This window comes from Triticum urartu, chromosome 6 (assembly GCF_003073215.2).
Source record: "Triticum urartu cultivar G1812 chromosome 6, Tu2.1, whole genome shotgun sequence".
Lineage (NCBI taxonomy): Eukaryota > Viridiplantae > Streptophyta > Magnoliopsida > Poales > Poaceae > Triticum > Triticum urartu.
Genome location: NC_053027.1, coordinates 303,860,210 through 303,884,030, shown reverse-complemented (window position 1 = coordinate 303,884,030; position 23,821 = coordinate 303,860,210).

Genomic DNA, 23,821 nt, shown 5'->3' with positions numbered 1-23,821 from the left:
CTTTCCCAACTAATGCCCTTGATCTAATTTGTGAGCCACACATTCCTTTGTGAATCTCAACCAGCAGTTCCTTTCCATCCTCCCGGCAGACACACTTCAATTTCACACCGTTGGGCCTCCTTCTATATAGTGTCATTGACAAACTGATACATACTAGCCCTCCGGGCTACTTTCTCAGCTTCATCTGGGTCGCCGAGGAGTTCTCCGGTTTGGAGGAAGCGGACGATGTGCCTTGCCCAAGTTGGAGCCTGAGGCTCAGCAACGAGGACTACCGGCACCTCCTCGGCTACGGGAGCACCAGCCTCGTTTGCGGGGTCCATAGGCCCGATGAAAGGGGGTGGTCCGGTAGGCTGTGAGGAGTTGTTTCCAGCAGGGTCTCTGCCGGGAGTAGATGGCTCGATTAGGAGAGGCTTACCATAGTCCAACTTTCTCCTTTTTTGGGCAATTGTGGATGGTGATACAGAGGGTTGAGAGAGGTGGAGATCAAAAGTTCCTGGTTCCACAGGAAGCTTCTACGCAACACACTTTGACAGGTGATTAGCTATGCTGTTTTCCGCACAAGGTACGTGCTTTGTTTGCAACCCGTCAAAGCGCTCCTCTAACCTCCTTACTTCCTCTATGTATACTTCCGTCAATGGGCTTTGATAATCCTTATTGACTTGTCTCACCACCAACTGTGAATCTCCCCGAATGATGAGCTTCTTGATTCCCAATTCTGCTGCAACCCTGAGCACGACAAGGAGCCCTTCATAGTTAGCTGTATTATTGGTGGCTTCTTCTCGGGAAAAGTGCATTTGGATGACGTACTTCAAGTGCTCCCCGAAGGGGGAAACAAGAACCACGCCAGCTCCTGCATCTTGTAGGGAAAAAGCACCATCAAAATACATAATCCATTCTTGGGGTGATTCCTTGTCGGGGAGAGCTGTTTCCATTGCTTCCTCATCAGGGGTTGACATCCATTCTGCAATAAACTCTGCCAATGCCCTGCTTTGAATGGTTGAAGTGCTCTCAAACTTCAAACCAAAGCTGGATAACTCCAAAGCCCACTCCACTATTCTGCCAGTAGCCTCAGGGTTTCAAAGTATCCTCTGCAACGGAAAACGAGTAACAACCGTGATCTCATGGGCTTGGAAGTAGTGGCGCAGTTTCCTTAAGGCAATGACGAGGCCAAAGATCAACTTTTGCACACCAGAGTACCTCAATCTAGCCCATTGCAACAAGGAGCTGACGAAGTACACTGGGCGCTGCACCACTTTCTTCCTTGCCACGTCCTTGGGGTTGCACTTGTTGCCGTGCTTACTGCTGTTCTGATCCTCTTCTGACTCTGCCACGATCTGGCCACTCTTTGCTTCATCCACTTCTCGTTGTGCTACCAAGGTTGCACTGACCACTTGGTTGGTTGCTGCCAAGTAAAGCAGTGATGGCTCTTGAGGTTTGGGTGCAACCAAGGTAGGCATAGATGGCAGGTAAGTCTTCAACTCTTGTAAGATTGTATCTGCTTCCGGGGTCTACTTCATAGGCCCTGCCTTCTTCAAACTTTTGAAGAACGGCAGGGCGCGCTCGGTAGACTTGGAAATGAATCTGCTTAGCGCGGCAACGCATCCTGTCAAGCGCCTCGCATCCTTAACTGTCCTTGGCTCTTGGATCTGCTCAATGGCCTTGATCTTGTCGGGGTTGGCTTCAATCCCCCGATGGGACACGAAGAACCCAAGTAGCTTGCCGGAGGGAACACCAAACACACACTTCTCCGGGTTAACGTTCAAGTTGATCTTGCGTAAATTAGCAAATGTCTCCTCCAAATCTTGGATAAGGGTGGCATTATCCTTGGTTTTGACCACAGTGTCATCCATATAGGCTTCTATGTTTCTGTGCAATTGTGGCTCAAAACCAATCTGGACTGCTCTTGCAAAAGTAGATCCGACACTCTTCAATCCAAAAGGCATGCAGACAAAGCAGTATGTACCACATGGAGTTTTGAATGATGTTTTCTCCTCATCTTCTCTGGACATGAAGATCTGGTGATATCCAGAGTATGCATCCAAAAAGGAGAGCAGATCACACCCTGAAGTAGAATGCACAATCTGATCGATGCGCGACAAGGGGAATGGGTCCTTCGGGCAATCCTTATTGAGATCTATGAAATCAATGCAAAGCCTCCATTTCCCAGTCGCCTTCTGAACTACCATTGGGTTTGCAAACCACGTAGGGTGCAATACTCCTCTGAGCAATCCAGCTGCCTCTAACTTCTTGATTTCCTCGGCAATGAACTGCTGCCGCTCCAAGGCTTGCTTCCTAACTTTCTGCTTGACGGGTCGGGCATGTGGGTAGACAGCAAGGTGGTGCTCTATTACCTCCCTAGGAACACTAGGGATATCAGATGGTTGCGAGGCAAACACATCGATATTCGCTCGCAGGACGACAACGAGCGCGCTTTCCTATTTGTCGTCAAGGGTGGCGCTGACGGTGAAAGTACCATCAACACCTGCCAGCCCTACCGGGACCTTTTTCACTTGGGGTGCTTCAACCTTGGATCTCTTGCTATTGGAACACTCCGGCACATCGTCAACGGGTTCCATGCACTCGGAGGGGGCACGCTTCCCGGAATCCTCGCGGGAGGTCCTACAATCCATCTTCTTTCCTTTGCTTTCCTTGGCGGGGACCGTTGCCGCTGCGGCCTCTGCTGCGACGGCATCCCGATACATCCTCCACATAAATGATTGCATCCTTCTCATATAATGGGATGGTGATGACTCCCAACGGCCCATGCATCTTCAATGTGTTGTAAGCATAATGGGATGCTGCCATGAACTTGGCCAAGGCCGGTCGTCCCAGAATCCCATTATTCGGTAGGGGGAGCTGAACCACATCAAACACAACCTTCTCAGTCCTATAGTTCAACTCTCCTCCAAACATCATCAGCAACGTAATCTTCCCCTTGGGACGGCTCTTGCCGGGATTGACTCCTTGAAACGTGCCGATAACCTCCAACTCTTCTTCTCCTATCTGAAGCTTGTTAATAACTGCTTGGGAAATCAGATTCAACCTGGCCCCGCCATCCACTAACATCTTTGTGACCTTGAGGTTGCGAATTGTTGGGGAGACCAACAACGGAAAACACCCTACCGTAGTGGTGCAGCAAGGGTGGTCCTCCTCATGGAAGATGATGGGCCATTTGAGCGGCTTCCGGGCCTCTGGCGCTGGCTCCACAACATTGACCTCTCTTGCCCATCGCTTGAGCAGGCGATGGGAGGAGTGCAAGGATGCACCCCCATCAATGCATAGGGCGTTAGTGGCCTTCTGAAATTCCTGCTCACTAGTTTCCTCTTCATTCCCTCCATCACTCAAATCATCACATGCTTCGTTCTCTTGGCCCCTGGGGGTTTTCCTTGGTTCCGAAAGGGTTTGCCGGGACGGTTTGCTTCACTGCCCCGGCCCTTTCCGCTGGCAGCATTCTGACCTTTCTCCTTATCACGCTTATCATACTCTGCTCTCTGTCTCTTGACAAGCTGCTCAACTTGATCACATTCATGGAGGTCATGGCCCTTGGTCCGGTGGATCTTGCAGTATGGCCCATTACCTTTCCCGGGTTTCTCTGTGGCAGCGGCTTCGCGGTAGTCAGTGCACGCGGGAACTTGCTTGCTAGGAGCCTCGGCCTTGGCCTTCTTACCGGTACTAGGCGTGCTAGAACCTTCCACAGTCATCACTGTCTTATATCTTGGCTTCTTGTTGCGCTTCTTGCCCTTTCTTAGACTAGTTGATTCATCTTCTTCCTCTGAATCAACATTGATGCAATCATCCTCTCCAGGAAACTTCCTTCCTTCCTCTATCCGAGCACACTTATCCACTAGTGTGTACAACTCCTTCACAGTCTTGGGCAACCACACATTCATCTTAGAAGAATGTGACGATTGCACACATTGGACTGGAAGGCTGCAATAATAGCTACATGATGGATATTCAGAATATTCCTATGGACTTTACGAATCTTTGTAAATACTTACGGAGAGTTTCTCCTTCCTTCTGCTGGAGAAGCTGTAGGTTGATGTGTAACGCCCTCGATGTGGCTATATCTCCCACGTGTCGAAGCACGACTTAGAGGCATAACCGCATTGAAACCAATGTCACATGTGAGGTAATCTTCACACAACCCATGTAATACATAAGGGAAAGAGATACATAGCTGGCTTACAATCGCCACTTCACACAATACATGAATAACGCATTACATCATCCAGATACAATCAAGGTCCGACTACGGAACCCAAAATAAAAGAAGACTACCCCAAATGCTACACATATCCCCGATCGTCCCAACTGGGCTCCACTACTGATCAACGAAAACGAAACAACACTTCGAACAAGGTCTTCACCGAGCTCCTCCTTGAGCTCGGTTGCGTCACCTGCATGGTCTCATCGGCACCTGCAAGCTGGTTTTGGAAGTATCTGTGAGTCACGGGGACTCAACAATCTCACACCCTCGTGATCAAGACTATTTAAGCTTATAGGAAGGGTAAAAGGTATGAGGTGGAGCTGCAGCAAGTGACTAGCATATATGGTGGCTAACATACGCAAATGAGAGCGAGAAGAGAAGGCAAAAGCACGGTCGAACCACTATGATCAAGAAGTGATCCTAAAACAAGCTACGTCAAACATAACTCCAACACCGTGTTCACTTCCCGGACTCCGCCGAGAAGAGACCATCACGGTTACACACGCGGTTGATGTATTTTAATTAAGTTAAGTTTCAGGTTTTCTACAACCGGACATTAACAAATTCCCATCTTCCCATAACCGTGGGCACGGCTTTCGAAAGTTCAAATCCCTGCAGGGGTGTCCCAACTTAGCCCATCACAAGCTCTCACGGTCAACGAAGGATATTCCTTCTCCCAGGAAGACCCGATCAGGCTTAGAATCCCAGTTACAAGACATCTCGACAATGGTAAAACCAAACCAGCAAGACCACCCGTTGTGCCGACAAATCCCGATAGGATCTACACATATCTCGTTCTCAGGGCACACTGGATAAGCTAAACGTATAGGAGCCGACGTAATCCAAGTTTCCAAGGGATGGCCCTGCACGGTGCTCTAGTTTGGACCAACACTCAGAGGAGCACTGGCCCGGGGGTTTAATAAAGATGACCCTTGGGCAGGCCTACCCAAGGGAAAGAAAAGGCTAGGTGGCAAATGGTAAAACCAATGTTGGGCCTTGCTGGAGGAGTTTTATTCAAGGCGAACTGTCAAGGGGTTCCCATTATAACCCAACTGTGTAAGGAACGCAAAATCAAGGAACATAACACCGGTATGACGGAAACTAGGGCGGCAAGAGTGGAACAAAACACCAGGCATAAGACCAAGCCTTCCACCCTTTACCAAGTATATAGGTGCATGAAGATAAACAAGATAATATGGTGATATCCCAACAATAAACAGATTCCAACAAGGAATGATCTCCAATCTTCACCTGGAACTAGCAACGCTATAAGAGGGGCTGAGCAAAGCGGTAACATAGCCAAACAACGGTTTTCTAGGACATGGTGGGTTAGAGGTTTGACATGGCAATATGGGGGGCATGATAAGCAAGTGATAGGTATCGTAGCATAGGCATAGCAAAAGAGCGAGCATCTAGCAAGCAAAGATAGAAGTGATTTCGAGGGTATGGTCATCTTGCCTGAAATCCCGCAAGGAAGAAGAACGAGTCCATGAAGAAGACAAACGGACGTAGTCAACGGATCCTCACAAACGCAACGTTACCGGATTACCGAGAAGAAGTAAACTGGAAAGAAAGCAAACAACATAGTAAACAAACATCACATAAGCATGGCATGATGCGCAAACAAATATGATGCATGTCCGCTTTAATGAGGCATGGCATGGCAAAGTGCAAAAACAACCCTACAAATTAAGTGGAGCTCAATATCCAACTTCGTTGCATATTGACGAAACACCACGTGACTTATTTAGTTCGATCTTGTTTATGTACCCAACAATATTAAATGTTGTTAAACATGGCAAGAGGGTGAAGCAAAGTAAAACTACCTATCTAGTCAAGTTTAAATGAGGCCGGAAGCAACAAACAACAATTCCGGTAAATCCGCATATGCATATATTAGGTTTGGTACTATTCTGCCCTAAACAGAATTTTAGAGTTGTTAAACATGCAAAGTGATGCCACCATGTTAAACTAGGCATTTTTCTACCCCATTTACATATAAAGATTATTTAAAACCGACCTACGGTTATATAGTTATGAAATAAACCATTTTAACAAGTTATTTAAGCAAATTTAAACAAATAGCAGTTTAAACATTTTAAACATGGATGAAAGTTGGATATTATTAAACTAGACAAAATTCTAGACATTTTACATATAAAGTTTGTTTTAATCCGATGCATGGTTAATTAGTTAGGATATGCATGAAGTGCAAGGGTGTTTCTGCAAAACTGATAGTTCTCAGGATAAATAGCAAAAACACAGAGCCTAAAAAAAGACTCTAGGCCGAATCTGGCCGGCCCAAAGTGCATAGGTGGGGTTATGCGGGTCCTCGCCATGGGCCTTTGCCCGATCGGTGGAAGAGAGGCCGGTAAGGGGGCGCGCTGGCCCGGCCTGCCTGTGGCCCACGCGATGGAGAGGAAGGCCGGCAGGGGCGCTGGGCTGGAGCCAGGCTGGGCCGGAGGCGTGGCTGCGGTCCACGAGCAGAGCGGCCAGCTCAGGGCGATGCCGCTGGATCGAGCGAGGAGGTGGGGCGGTTGCGGTCAACGCGAGCGGTCATCTCGCTCATTTTCAGTGTGCACAGAGACGAGCGGGAGAATGCAGAAGCAGGGCACGACGACAAGGGACTTGGTGCACGGTGGAGCGACAGGAACGGGAGGCGGAGCTCGCCAGGGATGGAGGGATCCGCTTGTTTCCGGGCCGGATCCGACGAACGGCGGCGACGATGTGAAGCTCCGACGACAGTTGACCATGGCAGCGGCGTCCTGCAGCTGGCGCGGCGCGGCGATTAGAGAGGATCAGGGGAAAACGGGGTAAAGACGAGGAGAGGCCCGACGTGGTGAACCTGCTAGACGGAGAGGTGGTCGCGGCCTCCGGCGACCCTGGTCTCCAGCGAGCGACAGGGCGGCGCGGGGATTAGCGGGGTGCAGGCATCTGGGAGCACAGGAGGGGTTCGGGCAGAGAGGTGGCTAGGGATCGAGCCTCCTGCTCGATCTGTACGACGACGAATCGAAGGGAGGAGGTGGAGGCTTTTTGGATCGGGGAAGATGGAGGCTTTGGCTTTGCAGTGGTTGGGCGGTGGCGCAAATCGAGGGAGATGGACGGAGTGAGGTGATTGGCCTGGCGCTGAAATTTTGAAAGTGGGCGGCGGCGCTAGGGTAGGATCCCTAGAAATTAGGGTTGTCCAAAATGGACTAGGGATAGACTATATATATATATATATATATATGGAAAAGAAGGGAGTTGGATCATCCGATCAAAATCTGACGGTCGAGAATAGATAGGCTAGGAAAATCTAAATAAGAAACGGAGACGTTTTGTAGATATTTGGGGATGATCCGGACCCAACAGTGACAACTATCCAGGTCGGGTCCGGGGAAGTTTTGGACACGCACGCGAGGGGTCAGTTGGAACTTGTGGGCTGTGCAGAAGGGCTTGAGCCGAGAGAAGAGAAGAGAGAGAGGCCCGGCGACTGTTTCCGGAGACCGAAAACGTCCGACGTTAGACCGGGTATAATGCCGCTATAGTTTAATGGTTGGGCTATCAAACGAACTCAGAATGCGATGAAACTTGACAGGCGGTCTATCTACACTATAATAAGACCACACGCCAACTTTCAACCCAATCCGAGAACATTTTCCGGCAACTTATAAAATACTATTTCGGACATGCCGCGGGCGCGTGGAAGTGTGGTCGGGCTCAGAACGAACAATGGAAAGAACGAGGAGACCGGGACGGATGCAAGTTTTGAAAATATGATGATGCAATGCAGATGATGACATGACAAGATGCAACACGCAAGAGAATGACAAGACAACAACAACGAATAACTGGAAGACACCTGGCACATCGGTCTCGGGGCGTCATACGCTGGGCCTGTCAGGCTCCTGGTGGCCACCGGTGAAGGCACCGATGAACTCGTGGCACAGGTCTGCCCAGGATGAAATGCAGTTCTCCAGCAGGTGCATGAGCCAGGATCTCATGTTGGACTTGAGAGCCAATGGTAAGTAGTTGGCGAACACCTTCACGTCTCTTCCCCCGGCAGCCTGAACCGCGATGGTGTAGATGCTCAGGAACTCTGCCGGGTTCAGTCTCCCGTCATACTTCTCTGGTATCTCCGGCTTGAACACGCGGACAGACGGCCAGCGGACTTGCCGTAGCTCGCGTGTAAAGGTAGGGCACCCGATCTCGAAAGGTAGGCACCCGCCAACATCGAGAACAAGCTCGTCGACATTGAGGCCGCCGCACCCGTCGGTCTGGCGGGGGTCATCGAGAGGTTGTCCCACAACGACGCGCACGTCTCCCCGCCGCCTATCCTCCGGGGTTAGCCATTGGCCCGGACGTGCTCGAGGGTCGGAAGAGGCCCTCGAGACGTCATCGGGATCTTGTTCTTGTTGCACTCGCGCCTGCTGCTTGGTGGGGACTGCACGGTAGGGACATCCCCCTCCATTCAGCCAGCAGTACGAGCAGTCATCGTCACTTGGGGAGGCCGTGGTGGGCCAGCGCACCGCGAGACCCCAGCCTCAGCGAAACCGAGCAGACACTGGATGGTGGCATGCCATTCATCCATTTGCTCGGCTGTTGGTGAGAACCTTAGTAGCAGTTGGGCCCGTGCCATAGCCTCCGTGGCTGTGCTTGGCACATAAGTTGATGACCTCGACCGCATCGTCGCCTGGCTCCTGACGGTGCCCACGGCGGTGGCGGCAGTGGAGCACCCGCGCCGCGGTGGGGTGGCCACCTGGGCAGTGGGGTCGCACGGTGATGGCGCTCGAGGGTTCGCGACTTCGTCAGTGGGAGGAGGTGTGTAAGCGGAGTCACCCTCCCGTCCACACCTTGCAGAGCTTGACCGTTGACACACTGCTGAAGCTATTCTCCTCTGACGCCTTTAGCCCCCGTATATGCCACAAGGGGAGTGGGGACGATGCCACCTGCTCCTGCCACGCCCCTAGCAGCCCTCATGTCCTCACTTGTCCCCATACCCCCGGCGGCATTTGGGGCCGTGGGCGCCGGAGCCTTCGAGGTAGATGGCTGGGCCGAAAGGCCGGACTTATTCTTCTTGGGCGCCATGGTCGATGGCATCGTCAAAGACGAATATGGCGACTAAGATGACGCGCTACGCACGCTTTTAGGTTCGCATAAGTGACCCCCTACCTCGCGCGCCAAAGATGTCACGGGATATCCGCGGCCACCTATGGGACCGGGCGGCCCCTTGCTGGTTCGGCGGGGGACGTTGATACGTCTCCGTCGTATCTAAAATTTTTGATTGTTCCATGCCAATATTCTACAACTTTCATATACTTTTGGCAACTTTTTTTACTATTTTTGGGACTAACATATTGATCCAGTGCCTAGTGCCAGTTCTTGTTTGTTGCATGTTTTTTGTTTCGCAGAAACTCCATATCAAACGGAGTCCAAATGGGATAAAAACTTACAGAGAGTTGTTTTGGAATATATGTGAATTTTGGGCAGAAGAATCAACGGGAGACGATGCCCGAGGAGGCCACGAGGCAAGGGGCGCGCCCCTGACCCACGTGGCCACCCCGTAAGGCAGTTGGTGCCCTTCTTTCGCCGCAAGAAAGCCAATATCCGTATACAAATTGTGTTAAAATTTCAGCCCAATCGGAGTTACGAATCTCCGGGAATATAAGAAAAGGTGAAAGGCCAGAATCTGGAACGCATAAACAGAGATAGACAGAGAGACAGATCCAATCTCGGAAGGGCTCTCGCCCCTCCGCCACCATGGAGGCCATGGACTAGAGGGGAAACCCTTCTCCCATCTAGGGAGAAGGTCAAGGAAGAAGAAGAAGGGGGGCTCTCTCCCCCTCTCTCGCGGTGGCACCGGAACGCCGCCAGGGCCATCATCGCGACAATGATCTGCACCAACACCTCCGTCATCTTCACCAACATCTTCATCACCTTCCCCCATCTATCTACAATGGTCCAATCTCCCGCAACCTGTTGTACCCTCTACTTGAACATGGTGCTTTATGCTTCATATTATTATCCAATGATGTGTTGCCATCCTATGATGTCTGAGTAGATTTTCGTTGTCCTATCAGTAATTAGTGAATTGCTATGATTGTTTTAATTGCTTGTGGTTATGTTGCTGTCCTTTGGTGACCATCATATGAGCACGCACGTGGATCACACCATAGGGTTAGTTGTATGTTGATAGGACTATGTATTGGAGGGCAAGAGTGACAGAAGCTTCAACGTAGCATTGAAATTAATGCATACGAGATTGAAGGGGGACCAATATGTCTTAATACTATGGTTGGGTTTTACCTTAATGAACGTTAGTAGTTGCGGATGCTTGCTAATAGTTCCAATCATAAGTGCATAGAATTCCAAGTCAGGGATGACATGCTAGCAGTGGCCTCTCCCACATAAAAGTTGCTATCGGTCTAGTAAAGTAGTTAATTGCTTAGGGAAAATTTTGCAACACCTATCACCACTTTTCCACACTCGCTATACTAACTTTATTGCTTCTTTACCTAAAACAGCCCCTACTTTTAATTTACGTGCTCTTTATATTCTTGCAAACCTATCCCGTTACAACTACAAAGTACTTCTAGTTTCATACTTGTTCTAGGTAAAGCGAATGTTAAGCGTGCGTAGAGTTGTATCGGTGGTCGATAAAACTTGAGGGAATATTTGTTCTACCTTTAGCTCCTCCTTGGGTTCGACACTCTTACTTATCGAAAGAGGCTACAGTTGATCCCCTATACTTATGGGTTAGTAAGACCTTTTTCTAGCGCCATTGCCGGGGAGTTATAGCGTGGGGTGAATGAAGGAAATATGCCCCAGAGGCAATAATAAAGTTGTTATTTATATATTTCCTTATATCATGATAAATATTTATTATTCATGCTAGAATTGTATTAACCGGAAACTTAGTACATGTGTGAATACATAGACAAATAGAGTGTCACTAGTCTGCCTCTACTTGACTAGCTCGTTGAATCAATGATGGTTATGTTTCCTAACCATAGACATGAGTTGTCATTTGATTAGCGGGATCTCATCATTAGAGAATGATGTGATTGACTTGACCCATCGCGGCTCCGCCGAAAAGAGACCATCGCGGCTACACACACGGTTGATTCATTTTAATTAAGTTAAGTGTCGGGTTTTCTACACCCGGATATTAACAAATTACCATCTGCCCATAACCGCGGGCACGGCTTTCGAAAGTTCAAAACCCTGCAGGGGTGTCCCAACTTAGCCCATCACAAGCTCTCATGGTCAACGAAGGATATTCCTTCTGCCAGGAAGACCCGATCAGTCTCGGAATCCCGGTTACAAGACATTCGGATAATGGTAAACAAGACCAACAAAGCCGCCCGATGTGCCGACAAATCCCGATAGGAGCTGCACATATCTTGTTCTTAGGGCACACCGGATGAACACTACGTACAACTAAAACCAACCCTCGAGTTTCCCTGAGGTGGTGCTGCAAGTGGCTCTATTTTGGAGCAACACTCAGAGGAGCACTGGCCCAGGGGTTTAAAATAAAGATGACCCTTGAGTCCACGGAACCTAAGAGAAAAAGCTTAGGTGGCAAATGGTAAAACAAAGGTTGGGCCTTGCTGGAGGAGTTTTGTTCAAGGCGAACTGTCAAGGGGTTCCCATAACACCCAACCGCGTATGGAACGCAAAATCAAGGAACATAACACCGGTATGACGGAACTAGGGCGGCAAGAGTGGAACAAAACACCAGGCATAAGGCCGAGCCTTCCACCCTTTACCAAGTATATAGATGCATTAAAGTAAACAATATATAATAATGATGTCCCAACAATATCCATGTTCCAACATGGAACAAACTTCACCTTCACCTGCAACTAGCAACGCTATAAGAGGGCCTGAGCAAAGCGGTAACATAGCCAAACAACGGTTTGCTAGGAAAGGTGGGTTAGAGGCTTGACATGGCAATATGGGAGGCATGATATAACAAGTGGTAGGTATCGTGGCATAGCAATAGAGCGAACAACTAAACAAGCAAAGATAGAAGTGATTTCGACGGTATGGTCATCTTGCCTGCAAAGTTCTCAGAGTTGATGAAAGCTTGATCCTTGTAAGTGTACTCAACAGGTTCCTCGATCACGTATCGTGTCCCGGCTTTAACCAAAGCAAGAACACAAGAAATGGACCAACAATCAATCTTGGTGCAATGCACAAACAACATGATGCAAAACAGGGCATGACATGCGGGATGTGATATGCAATGCATGTGTGTGCTTCGGAAGAGAAAGAATGAACAAGGCATCAACTTGTCAAAACAAGTGTGCCGCTGGAAAGATGAGATGATTTCGGTCGAAATCGATATAAAGATACCGGAATCAGATGCACGGTTTGCAAATGGCAAGCAAAATAAGAATGGCACAATTCTGCGATTAACAGCACGATGCCATCTAGAATGCAACAAGAAACTAAGCTACTGCACCCCAACATAACAACAAAGCACATGGCAGTGATCTACTCAAGATTCTTGACAAAACATGAACACTGAGCTACGGCTAAATCACAACAGAGCAGGTTCAAACAAGCATGCCAAAAGTGCAAAAGATATCAGCTTCACAGACTTGGTGAAAATACTAACATGCCAGGAAATAACATCAGGAAGCCATGTTTAGAGCAAGCCAACAACATGCTACATGAACATATCATAGCAAACAAAGGCATGGCATGAATCTACTAAATGCATAGATCAAAAGTCCCTCACTGACCATGAGCCAAAAAGGCACAGAAGATATGATGCCACCCATGTAAACATATGAAGTTTTATTAACAGATTCAGACTTAGCAGAAAACTGAGCATGGCATAAACATCATTATGAAGGCATCTTTGCAAGCTCAAATCACTCACCACAAAGCCTTGCATGACAAAACAAGCATACCTACAGCAAGATGACATGTTCATGAAGCTAACCATGGCAAGATCAAGTTCAAAGCATGCATGGATCACCTACAACAACCATGGCAAAATTGATTAACACGTAGACAATCTACCAGGAACATTTTGTAGAAAAAGTAGAGCAAGATTAAGACATGCTAGAGCACTCCATAATTGCAAACAGGGGCATGGATGGATAGATCACAACCATATGTCCAAAACATCCTTACTGAAGATACTCAAAACAAGCATGGATCACTCTGTAGCATGATGTTAACATGGCATAAAAATAACAGCAGGGAAATGGCTTAGCAAAATCCTAAGTCCCTGAAATCAGCAATAAGACGAAGGCTACTTTGCATGCTTGTGCTAGTCACCACAATGATCACAAAAATACATGGCAAGCCCCCCTGTAAAGATGGCATGACATATATCAAAACACATGTAGAGCTCATGCCCATATTCAGCACACAACAAATGTGAAAAAATGACAAATCCTCATAAACTGATAAGTAACAGGAGCTAACATTTTATAGCACTCTAGCATCAGTGATTTGGGCATCAAGATGGACTCAAACAATCATGTCACAATGGAACAAAATGAAGAGCACATCATGGTGAACATTTTGATATATTATGCGCATGAAACGGAGCTACGGTGATGAAGTTATGATGCAATGAGCAGGGCCACAAAATAATGCAGAGAAAGACTTTGGGAAAATGAGGTCAACCTGTATGGATCTAGGGTTTCCAGCACGGGTCTCGAGGCGGTGGTGGATCTCGCCGGAGAACGCCGCGGTGGCCGGAGTTCGTAGGGGACGGCGGAGACGAAGCCAGAGAGGAGGGACGGCGAGGTGGAGGCCAGATCCGTCGGGGACGGCGAGGACCGCGGCGGGCGAGGCGACCGGAGAGGTGGCCGGCGATGGTGGCGCGCCGACGATGTGACGGCGGAGGCGCGCCGATGGCGGAGAAGCGGTGAGGGCTTGCGAGGCGGCGGCGCTCGGGCGCGGGGACGTGCGGGGGAGGCGCGGGGGCGCGACGGCGGCGATGGGTCGGGCGGGCCCGATCCGGGCTCGCCGGGCCGACGGCGGAGAGGACGGCGGTGGGACACGTGGCGGGCGGAGATTGGCTGGGAGACAACGGGCGGACGTGTCCGGTGGCGGCGGGGGACAAAAATTAGGGTTTTGGACCCGGAATTTGGACGAGAAGCACATATTTATAGGTGGGAGGAGGTAGGAGTGTCCAAATGGAGTGTAGTTTTCGACCACACGATCGTGATCCGATGGCGGAGGACATGGAAGAGGTTTGGATGGGTTATTGGGCCGTTTTGGAGGGGTGTTGGGCTGCAACACACACGAGGCCTTTACGGTTCCCCGGTTAACCATTGGAGCATCAAACGGACTCCAAATGGCACAAAGTTTGATAGGCAGTCTACCGGTGGTGTACCAAGGACACTTGGCAAATCTTGGTCCATTCCGAGAATGTCTAACACCCTCTCACGAAAAGAGAACAAAAGGGGACGCCAGTGCATGTAGGAGTGTCGGATTGCAAAACGGACAACGGGGAAAATGCTCGGATGCATGAGACGAACACGTATGCAAATGAGATGCACATGATGACATGATATGAAATGCATGACATGAACAAAATGCAAAATGAAAACAAAACCCAACCATGAAGGGAATCTCATAACTTAAAGCCGAAAATGGCAGAGTCGGAGTTACAAATATGGCAAGTTACATTCGAGGTGTTACAACACTCCACCACAACAAAAGGATCTCGTCCCGAGATCAAGGACTGAAAGAACTCCGGATATTCAAAACGGAGGTGGTCCTCGCGTTCCTAGGTGGCTTCTCGGTCGGAATGGTGTGACCACTTCACTTTCAGGAATTTGATAGACTTGTTGCGAGTCTTGCGCTCAGTTTCTTCAAGAATAGCAATGGGATGCTCATGATAAGATAGGTCTTCTTGGATATCAATCTCTTCGAAGTTGATGGTGCGCTCAGGAGTCTTGAAGCACTTGCGAAGCTGTGACACGTGAAACACGTCGTGCACGTTTGCGAAGTTGGACGGAAGCTCAAGTTGATAGGCGAGGTCGCCTCTTTTGCCAAAGATCTTGAAAGCACCCACGTATCTAGGGGAAAGCTTCCCTTTGATACCGAAGCGACGAGTACCTTTCATTGGAGAGACGCGGATGTAGACCTCGTCTCCTATCTCGAAAGCCAAGTCACGATGCTTGCTATCATAGTAACTCTTTTGGCACGATTGCGTGGCTTTGATATTTTCACGGATGACTTTGCACATTTCTTCAGCCTCTGTGATTAAGTCATTGCCAAGAAGTTGGCATTCACCAGTCTCTGACCAATTAAGAGGAGTACTGCACTTTCTGCCATAAAGAATCTCGAATGGGGCCTTGCCCGAACTCACTTGGAAGCTATTGTTGTAGGAGATCTCGGCATATGGAAGACAATCTTCCCACTTCATACCGAAGGAAATGATACAAGCCCTGAGCATGTCTTCAAGGATTTGATTGACTTGCTCGACTTGTCCACTAGTTTCAGGATGGAAGGCTGTGCTGAAGAGAATGTCGGTGCCCATGGCCTTCTGAAAGGAGTCCCAGAACTTAGAAGTAAAGATGCTTCCACGATCTGAAGATATCAACTGCGGAATGCCGTGCAAAGAGACAATCATGGAGGTGTATAGCTCTGCCAACTGAGCTACTGTGATAGATTCTTTGATAGGAAGAAAATGAGCCACTTTTGTAAGCTTGTCGATGAAAACAAAGATAGCATCATTTCCACATTTGGACTTGGGAAAACCAGTCACAAAGTCCATCTCAATATGGTCAAACTTCCATTCTAGAATAGCAAGAGGTTGGAGGAGACCAGCTGGTCATTGGTGTTCTACCTTCACTCTTCTGCAGACATCACATTCATTCACGAACTGAGCAATTTCTCGCTTCATTCGAGTCCACCAATACGTCTGCTTGAGGTCATGGTACATTTTTGTACTTCCAGGACGAATGGATAGAAGGGAATTGTGCGCCTCGTTCATAATGACTTTTCGTAGATCACCTTTAGGAACCACAATTCGATCCTCGAAGAATGGAGTGTCTTTGTCATCAAGGCGATAACACTTGTACTTGGGTTGGCTCTTGGCGATCCCATTTTTCACCTTCTTCACCATTGCATCAAGAAGTTGCGCCTCATGAATTTGATCTTCCAAAGTAGGAGAGACTTGGAGGTTGGCAGGAAAGCCTTGAGGGACAACTTGGAGATTCAGTTTGTGGAAAGCTTCACAAAGGTCCGGTTGGAAGGGCTTGAGAATTAGGCTGTTGCAGTAAGCCTTCCTGCTCAAAGCATCTGCAATGACATTGGCCTTGCATGGAGTATATTCAATACTCGGATTGTATTCTTGAATCATTTCGACCAAACGAGTCTGCTTGAGGTTGAGGTTGGGCTGAGTGAAGATGTACTTGAGGCTCTTATGATTAGTGAAGATGTCCACTTTTCTTCCCAACAAAAGATGTCTCCATGTTAATAGAGAATGGACAACTGCCGCCAACTCAAGTTCGTGAGTGGGGTAGTTGCTTTCATTGGGCTTCAACTAGCGAGAGGTACAAGCCACAACTTTCTTCTCTTGCATTAACACAGCACCGAGACCTTGCAGGGAAGCATCACAGAAAACTTCGAATGGTTTGGATTCATCAGGAGGAGTCAAAAAAGGAGTTGTGACTAACTTATCTTTCAGGGTGTTGAAAGCGATGTCACATTCAGGCGTCTAGACATACTTGACATTCTTCTGGAGGACGTTGGAAAGAGGCTTTGCAATCTTAGAGAAATTCTCAATGAATCTTCGACAATAGCTTGCAAGCCCAAGAAAGCTGTGGAGCTTCTTGACATTTTGAGGCGGTTCCTAATTCACAACTGCAGACACCATCTCAGGATTAACAACAATGCCCTTGGCGGAGATGATATGGCCAAGGTAGAGAACCTCATCAAGCCAAAACTCACACTTTGAAAACTTCACATATAATTGATGCTCTCTGAGTTTGTCGTGTACCAATCTCAAATGCTTGGCATGATCCTCCTTGCTCTTGGAAAAGACCAAAATATCATCGAGATACACCAAGACAAAATCATTTGTGTAAGGGTTGAAGATGAAGTTCATCATGCGAGAGAACATTGGAGGAGCATTGACAAGGCTGAAAGACATGACCGTATATTCATACGAACCATAGCTTGTTCTGAATGCTGTCTTGGGGATATCTTGTCCACGAATGCGAATCTGATGATAGCCCATACGGAGGTCAAGCTTTGATAATACTTGGGAACCTTTGAGTTGCTCGAATTGCTCATTGATGTTCGTAAGTGGGTACTTGTTCTTTATAGCCTTCTTGTTCAATGGGCGGTAGTCGACGCAGAGTCGTTCCGTTCCATCCATTTTCATGACAAAAAGAACACCACAATCCCATGGAGATGAACTCGGTCTGATCAGACCCATATGCTCTTGTTCATCGAGTTGTTTCTTCAACTCCGTCAACTCTTCTGGTCCAAGCTTGTAAGGACGTTTGCAAACAGGTTCCGTGACAGGCTCAAGATCAATGACGAATTCAACTGGCCAGTGAGGAGGCATCCCTGGAAGCTCTTCTCGAAAGACATCTTGATATTCACAAACGACTGGAATCTGAGAGATGGCATTCAACTCACCCTTCTCGTTGAGAGAAAACAGTCGAATGGTATCATCACGAGTGGCATAGATGATCACATCCTTAGAAGAGTGTGTCAATTGAATCTGCCTGGCAGCACAATCAAGCTGAGCCTTGTGCTTAGAAAGCCAGTCCATGCCGAGAATTAGATCAATATCTGAGTTACCAAGAACAATTGGAGAGGACAGAAACTTATAGTCACCCATCTTGATAGAAACATCCGGGACGCAATTATTAGATGTCATCTGCTTGCCCGGGGACACAATCTTTAACGGGAAAGGAATCTTTTCGGTAACAAACTCATGCTTGGCAACAAAATGTCTTGAAATGAAAGAAAGCGATGCACCCGTATCAAACAATACTTTTGCAGGAAAAGAGTTAACTGGAAGGTTACCCATGATCACTTCTAAAGAATCCTCTGCCTGAGCTGCGTTCATCATGTTGACCTTAGCATGCTTGGGATTATGCTTGACCACTGCATTGCTGGAAGATCTCACAGGAGGAGGAGGCGGAAGACGCCTTTGATTGAAGCACTTGTTTGCATAGTGCCCTTTCTGCTGACACTTGTTGCAAGTAACCTCTGAGAGCGGACGGTGATAATGAGCACTTAACCTTGGAGCATGAGACTGAGCTTTGTTCTGATAGCCTGGGTTGGGTGGGTGGGAAGATCCATTTCCACCTTTACTCCTCTGCTGGTAGGGCTGACGGAACGGAGGAGGAGGAGGCAACCAGAACTTCTATTTCTTAGATGCCACTTGTGAAGAAGAAGAAGAAGATTGAGCTGCATCCCTGACTCTCTTCTTAGATGCATCACACTTGAGCTGAGCAGCTTCTTGCTTTAGTGCCATGATGTAGAATTCATCATACTTAGTCCGCTCAAAAAGCACGAGATCTAATTGCAAATCTTCTCTGAGGCCATCTCTGAATTGATAAATCATGTTCTTTTCATCAGGGACGTCTTGTTTAGCAAAGCGAGCGAGTTTCTGAAACTGGATATTGTATTGATACACAAACATGCTGCCTTGGTTGAGATTGTGGAACTCCTCGCGCTTACTCTCAGCAACACTTTTTGGGATGTGATGAGCTTTGAAGTCTCAGCGGAAATGTAACACCCTCGATGCGACTATAGCTCCCACGTGTCGAGGCACGACTTAGAGGCATAATCGCATTGAAGGCATATGTCGCAAGTTAGGCAATCTTCACAACAACCCATGTAATATAAATCATAAAGGGGAGATAACATAGTTGGCTTACACTCGCCACGTCAATCAAGTACATAAATAACATTACATCATCCAAACACTCATGGCCCGACTACAGCGCCAAAATAAAAGATAACCCAACATGCGACACGGTCCCGATCACCCCCAACTAGGCACCACTACTGATCATCGGGAAAGGAAACATAGTATCGTTGAGAGTCCTCATCGAACTCCCACTTGAGCTCAAGTGCGTCTCCTGGAGCGGAATCATCTAGCCCTGCATCTGATGTAATAGTAATCTGTGAGCCACAGGGACTCAGCAATCTCACACTCTCGCGATCAAGACTATTTAAGCTTATAGGTATGGCAAGGTAAATATATGTGGAGCTGCAGGAAGCGACTAGCATATATGGTGACTAACTTATACGCAAAAGAGAGTGAGAAGAGGAGGCAAGGCGCGAGCGAGAAACTAGAGAGAAACCTACGCAAGCATTACTCCAACACCGTGTCCACTTCCCCGACTCCGCCGAGAAGAGGCCATCACGGTAACACACTCAGTTGATTCATTTTAATTAAGTTAAGGTTCAAGTTATCAACAACCGGACATTAACAAATTCCCATCTGCCCATAACCGCGGGCACGACTTTCGAAAGTTCAAATCCCTGCAGGGGAGTCCCAACTTAGCCCATGACAAGCTCTCATGGTCAACGAAGGAATAGACCTCCTCCCAAGATGTTCCGATCAGACTCGGTATCTCGGTTCTTCAAGACACTTCGACGGGTTAAAACAAGACCAGCAACACCGCCCGAATGTGCCGACAAATCCCGATAGGAGCTGCACATATCTCTTTCTCAGGGCACACTCAGATGAGCAAGACGTCGGGTAGGCCAGCCCAGAGTTGCCCCTAGTAGCCCCGGACATCGCTCGGTGGGACCAACACTCAGAGGAGCACTGGCCCGGGGGGGGTTAAAATAATGATGACCCTTGAGTCTGCAGAACCCAAGGGAAAGAAAAGGCTAGGTGGCGAATGGTAAAACCAAGGTTGGGCATTGCTGGAAAAGCTTTAATCAAGGCGAACTATCAAGGGGTTCCCATTATAACCCAACCGCGTAAGTAACGCAAAATCCGGGAACATAACACCGATATGACGGAAACTAGGGCGGCAAGAGTGGAACAAAACACTAGGCGAGAGGCCGAGCCTTCCACCCTTTACCAAGTATATAGATGCATTAAGATAACAAGATAATATAATTATATCCCAACAAGTAAATAAATGTTCCAACAAGGAACGGCCTCCAATCTTCACCTGCAACTAGCAACGCTATAAGAGGGGCCGAGCAAAGCGGTAACATAGCCAATCAACGGTTTGCTAGGACATGGTGGGTTAGAGGTTTGACATGGCAATTTGGGAGGCTTGAAAGCAAGTTGTAGGCATCGTAGCATTGGCATAGCAAAAGAGCGAGCAAACTAGCATAGCAAAGATAGTAGTGATTTCGAGGGTATGATCATCTTGCCTGCACAGTTGTCAGAGTTGACCGGATCCTCGAAAGCAAACTCAACGGGCTCCTCGTTAGCGAACTCGTCTCCCGGATCTACCCAAAGAAGACAAACAAGCAACAAGGACACAATCAACCATGTGCAAGGATCAAGCAATATGACGCAATGATGATATGCTATGCGCGATGCGATGCGGGATGCAAAATGCAACATATGACAGGAAAGGCATGAACCTGGCCTCAACTTGGAAATCCAAGTGTTCCACTGGAAATATGAGATGAAATCGCTTGAAAACGATATAAAGAACACCGGAATCGGAGTTACGGTTTGGAAATGGCAAGCGTTTCAAAAATGACACCGGTCTGCGATTTACAACAAGTAGCCATCTAAATGCAACGAGATGAACATGCTACAGCACCCAAACATGACAACAAAATACATGGCAGGGTTTCATTCAAGATTCTTAACAGAAGTCTAGCACTTAGCTACGGCCAATTCATCCATTTATAGGTTCAAACAAGCATGGCAAAAATGCATATGGCAAACAGCTCTCAGACTTAGTGAAATTAACACTTGTCTGGAATTTCAGATCAGGTAGCCCTCTTCGGAGCAACAAAACTACATGCTACAGGATCTGAACATGGCAAAGTAAAGCATGACATGGAGCTACTCAAAGAGCTTAACAAAAGTCCCTTAGTGACCTTGAGCCAAAAGGGATCAGAAAATACAATTGCAAGCATGTGAACATGGCAAAAACATAATCAGTTTTCAGACTTAGTGAAAACTGACACATGCTGAAACATGACTCAAGTAGGCATGTTTACGAGCTCGATGCACTCACTACGGTGCAAGTCATGGCAAACTAAGCATACACCCATCAATAAGGAACAAAATTCAAGCTAGACATTGCAAGAACAATGGCATAGCATGCACGGATCAACTACAACATCATCGGCAAAATTGCAAACAAGTTGACAATCTGCCCAGATTCACAAAGTAGCAAAAGTAGAGCTCGATTGACTCAAGCTAGGTTGCTCCATAATTGCAAACAAAGACATGGATGGATAGAGCACTACAATATTAACAAAACATCCTTACTGACCATCCTCAAAAAAGGCACGGATCACTAGGAAACAACATGAACATATGGCATCATGAGATAAACAGCTCAATGACTTAGTGGAATTGCTAAGTCCCTGAAAACAGAATTAGCAAGTGCACCACTTTGCAAGCTTGCACTAGTCACCACACACATCATAAAAATACATGGGTTGCACCTCTGGAAAGATGACAAAACCCTTAACAAAACATATGTAGAACTCATGGGCATAGCATGCACACAATAATCATGGAAAAAATGACAAAAAGCTAAATGGAGTAGCAGATCTGACAATTATCTCAAGTAGCCCTCTTCTAATAGCATTTCGGACATCAAGATGAACTCAAATGAAAATTATGCAATGGAATTAAATGATGTACTCTCTGAGATGAACATTTCGATATGCTATATGCCCAAATCAGAGCTACGGATGCAAAGTTACGGGGCTATGAACAGGAGCACTTGAATCTGCAATTTTGAGGACTTAGAAGAAATTTACCCCGCGCGGATCTAGGGTTTGACCCGGCGCGCGAACTGAGGCAGCGGCGCACGCGCTCCGACGAGTCGGCGGAGGCCGGGGCCGGCGAGGAAATGGCCGGATCCGGGTCGGGGCGGCGAGATCCGGCGGGGGGGTGGCCGGATCCGCCGCGAGATGGCGAGGGGGCGACGAGGGGGCGCGGACGCGGCGGTTGTGGCGGGGTTCATCGGCGGCGGGGCCGGCTTGCTCCGGCAGCGGCGGCTCGGAGGAGGAGGCGGTGTGCTCGGGCGGCGGGGAGGCGGCCTGGCTCGGCGGCGGCGGCGGCTCGGGCCGCGGGGGCCGGCCACGGGCCGAGCGGGCCCGCGCGGTGGGCGGCGGCGGGAGTCCACGTGGCGGCTCCCGGGTGGTTGGGCGCGGCGGCGCGGGCGTGTCCGGCGGTTACGGACACGTCCGACGGCGGAGGGGCGATTTTTTAGGGTTAGAGGAGGAGGGGATCCGGGATATTTCGAGGGGGACCTATTTATAGGCCTAGAGGGAGCTAGGAGAGTCCAAATGAGGTGCGGTTTTCGGCCACGCCATCGTGATCGAATGCTCTAGATGATGGAGAAGGCTTAGGTAGGTTTTGGGCCAAAATGGAGGGCTGCTGGGCTGCAACACACACGAGGCCTTTTTGGTCCCTCGGTTAACCGTTGGAGTATCAAACGAAGTCCAAATGATACGAAACTTGACAGGCGGTCTACCGGTAGTAAACCAATGCCGCTTGGCAAGTCTCGGTCCAATCCGGAAATGTTTAATCCCCACAAACGAAAGAAAGCTAGAAATGACCACCGGAGGAGAAGGAAGCGCCGGAATGCAAAACGGACAACGGGGAAAATGTTTGAATGCCTGATACGAACACGTATGCAAATGCAATGCACATGATGACATGATATGAGTTGCATGACAACGATAACAACACACGGGGACAAAGAACCGAACCCGAGAAAATAAATTAACTTAACGCCGGAAACGACAAGAGTTGGAGTACAAATTGGGAAAGTTACATCCGGGGTGTTATAGGAAATCATCACAGGCAATCACACGACCTCCTCTGGAATCTCTGTATTGTTGATACCACTCAACAGCTTGATCCTTGAGTTGAAACGAAGCAAACTTGACAAAGTCCTCAGGCCTGACATTGCTACAATCAAAATGTTTGCAGATATCCACGAGCCAGTCATCGGCGTCTGTGGCCTCGACACAGTTGCTGAAGGACTTCGGCTGGTTTGTGAGGAACTGATTGAGGGTAGCAAACTGAGATTGATTGTTGCCTTGGCCTTGATTTCCTTGGTTGCCTTGTCCTTGGTTGCGCTCTTGCAAGAGTTGCAAAAGCATCTGAGTGTTGGCGTTGGTGGCTGCCATGATAGCTTGCCATGCCTGCGGAGGTGGAGGTGGTGGCGGAGGTTCCGGATTCTGACGCATTGGAGGAGCCATCCTAAAGTGGTTGACATCCGTTAGCATCTTGACAGACATATATTCAAGCTAAATCAATGGATCGAAATTGCAACATATAGCCTTAGCATTCGAACAAGAATGAACGAATGAATTCCAAAGTAAATTATCACACTTCCATAAGTTGAGAAGCCACTTAGATAAAGGTAGAAGAATAAAACAACAAGGTACGGATATGAACAAATAAGTGGTAAGGATTACCCAATGACAAACCAAATATCTGCGAGAAGAAATACTAGA